General features: G+C 33.6%; 1 non-coding gene across 1 annotated transcript; it reads right to left on the reverse strand.

The window, feature by feature from the left end:
- Positions 1 to 3,536: 3,536 nt before the first annotated feature.
- Positions 3,537 to 3,655, reverse strand: LOC114841644. The gene has a single exon (XR_003783189.1). It is a non-coding gene; the product is annotated as a 5S ribosomal RNA (ribosomal RNA).
- Between the last annotated feature and the right edge of the window lie 66 nt (positions 3,656 to 3,721).

The following is a 3,721-nucleotide window of genomic DNA, read 5'->3' on the forward strand; positions in this document are numbered from 1 at the left end:
TGAAAAGTACTTGGGACAAGTAGTTTCCCAACTTTTCACAAGAAAACTTCTCCCAAGTAGAATTCAGTACTGGTGAGTAGTAACTTTTTTTTAGAGTGTAATCAATTTGGATTTAGGGATAGACACAGTACTGTTCAACAAGTGGCACGAATAGTCAATGACATAAGTGTAGGATTTAATCTTAATAAAGTGACTGTGATGCTACTCTTAGATATTGAGAAGGCGTTTGACCGCGTGTGGATAGATGGTCTAATAGCAAAAATGATAGAATATAAATACCCAAGTGTTCTTATTAAGTTCATCAACTCCTATATGCGAGATAGACATCTGATTGTTTCTGTCAATGGCGAACCGTCCTCCAAGAGAAAAATAAGAGCAGGTGTACCGCAGGGTTCAGTATTAGGTCCCAAATTATTCAATATTTATCTGAATGATATTCCAACATTTGCCAAAACTCATACAGCCTTGTTTGCAGACAACACCGCCATATATGCCCAAGCACATAATGCAATAATAGCATCTAAACAAATACAAATTCATATGTATATCTTGGAGAAATTCTATCTGAAATGAGATTATTTATTGTTTATTTGCCCCCAAGACCTTGAAAATGGAGAAAAATAGCACAGTGTACTCAATTTTTGAGCTACAGGGGTTGCCTTTTGTAAATTTTCCAAAAGATGTCTAGAATAACGGTTACGAGCTACTTTTTTTTCAAAATTCGACTTCTAAATAGGCAATTTCATTCTTTGTCGCATAATGAAATTGCAATTTTCACACAAGATAGCTCAAAAGATTAATACTTCAATTTTTTTGTTCAATATAAAATATAACAATTATTTTGAGAATCATTTTGCTGGCTATTTCGCATGAATATTACCTTTTTTGTTATTAAAAAAAAGGACTATTTGGAAATTAAATTTGGAAAACTTAATTGGTAATTGTTATTCTACACATCTTTTGAAAAATTTTGAAAAAAAAATCTCTGTAGCTCGAGAATTTATTACACTGGACTGTAGTCCAGCACATTTCAATTTTCAAGCATTTGAGGGGCAAACGAACAATAAACAATAATTTTATTTGCATTAATTCTTCGTTTTTCAACGATCTCCATTGTATGATGAATCTTACTGTAATATTCCGCGAAAATCCATTGGTACTGGATTTGAGTACTATTACTACTTGTCTCAAGTATTTTTTCTACTTTTGAGAAGTACAGCTCGGTACTCAGTACAAGTACTTTCAGTACTGATGATGAGTACAGTTGGTACTTGTCACCAGTGCTAATTGTACTTGGAGCATAAAACTTGTACTCAGTCGATTTTCGACTTGGACCATGTAAAAAAATTAGCTTTTCTCCAGGAACGCCTCGGTACTGAATACAAGTAGTTTTCCTACTTATCAGGAGTAATCTTTTTTTAGAGTGTATCTATGATAATTTCATTTTCTTTCTCATATTTGTTCAAACTTCTGTGGATTACTTTTTCCACAATTTTCCCCATATTCGATAGCAAACTTATAGGTCTGTAGCTGCTGGGCTGTGATTTTTCCTTTCCTGGTTTATGTATCGGAAAGATATTACCAGTTTTCCAATGTTTAGAAAAGTAAGTTAGTTTGATTGATGCATTAATGATATTGGTGAGTTGACTTATTGCTTTTTCTGAGAAATTTTTAAATATTATATTTTGTATTCTATCAAGACCGAGTGCTTTCTTCGATGGTAAATATCTAATTATGGTTTTTATCAAAAGGCTTGATATCTTGAATTCCTTCCAGTCATCTTCTGGGCAAGTACTCAAAAAATTTTCTACTTTCTTAAATATTTCATTCTGTTCATCTGTATTATTTTTGAGATCTAAATTGTGCACTTGTTCAAACTGAGAGGCCAATATATTTGCCTTATCTCTATTTGTACTGGCTTCTTCGTTCCCTTTAGTCAGAGTTGGTATTGGAACAAATTCTTTCTTAAAAATTTTTGTCATTCTCCATAAGGAGTTGTCACGTATGTTAAGTTTTTGGAGTTTCTTTGCCCACACTTTATTTCTAAATTGCTTGATTTGAGATCTTATTTTGTTAGTTTTTCGTTTAAGCTCTTATTTGTACATTGGTAGCCGTGTTTGCTGCCAGAGTTTACGGATTTTATTTTTATCGTTGATGGCATCAAGAATAAATTTAGATAATTTGTCATTGATTTGCTTCATCGATTTTGTGGGTATAGATTCGTCCATAGAATTTTGAATAATATTTGTGAATTTTTGGACTACTCTATCTAGATCATGCGGAGTCTATATATCATCTTTTGTTTTTATTTTTATTTTTTCATCTAACATTTTTCTGAATTTTCCCCAGTCTGCTCCATCATAATCAAAGCCAGACCTATTATCTTCATGTTTCATCTGTGAACCTAAACTGAATATTATGGGGTTATGATCCGATGACAGCTGATTGAGTACTTCAACTCCTGAGAGCTGGGAGATATTTTTATTTATTACCAAGTCAATAGTGCTGGGACTGGCCCCATTTTCTGGAAAATGTGTGGGTTCATCCGGATATGAGATTATACAATTGTTCTGAAGACTATAATTAACCAAAAAATTTCCATTAGGATTGTTTGGAGAATTGCTCCATGTTTGATGTTTGGCATTAAGATCGCCAGCTATTATTATCTTATCTCCAACTCTCATAAGCAGATCCAGTTCTCTGATAGTATAGTCTTGATTTGGGCTCATATATACCGCTATTATGTGGATTTTACTCGCCAATTGAATACATATGTGTTCCATAGTAATGTCTTTATTTGCTTTAATTCTTTTATGAGGAATTGAATCCTTGACATACATGGCAACTCCCCTAGTGCCTTTTTCCCTAAATTCATAGTAACAGGTGTAATTTTTAATTTTACTCAGTTTTGTCTTACGAGTATATAATGTTTCTTGTATCATCATTATATCTATGTTTTGTGTACTCATGTAATTAATTAGTTCTCCCAATTTATGAAAGAGACCATTTGCGTTCCAGCTGGATATTATTAAATCAGTCATTTTCAAGCCGTTGACAGAATGCTACTAATAATTGAAATTGTTCTCCAGCTGAAGTGCAGTTGTGCATTTGTTTTCTGAAATTTCTCACTTCTGTAAGCATTTTTGATATATTGAAAATTTTATTCAATTCTCTAATTTCATTTGTTAAAGCTAGGAACTGGACGAGAACTGGCATTTTCAGCGTGATATGGTCGTTGGCAATTGAAAGTAGATGGGTCCAACTAAATACCGTTGAAAATAATGTAAATTTCATTAAGCGAAATCCGGAGATACGACAGCGACTTTGGCCGAGTGAGTGCCAAACAGTATTTACTACACTCCTATATATGGAGAAAAAGAGCTCCATAACCTTCAACTCAAAAAACTTCATGAACTCGTCGATCCCGCAACCAAATTTTCCATTTGTCAAAAATGACAACGAATGATCAATTAGTTGCAAAGTAAATGAATATTTGAAAAATATGATTGTTTATCAGCGAAAGATTCAAAAGAAAGAGCCAACGGCACGTGGTGTTCCCAAGCGGTCACCCATCCAAGTACTAACCACGCTCAACGCTGCTTAGCTTCAGTGATCGGACGAGAGCTGGCGAGTTCAGCGTGATATGGTCGTTGGCTGAAATTCTGTTCAAAAAAATTTCGAATATAGCCTAAGAATTCGTGATCCAATTAAAAATAGAGGT

Source organism: Diachasma alloeum, unplaced genomic scaffold (assembly GCF_001412515.2).
Source record: "Diachasma alloeum isolate Michigan unplaced genomic scaffold, Dall2.0 Dall_scaffold_01743, whole genome shotgun sequence".
In the NCBI taxonomy this organism is placed as follows: domain Eukaryota; kingdom Metazoa; phylum Arthropoda; class Insecta; order Hymenoptera; family Braconidae; genus Diachasma; species Diachasma alloeum.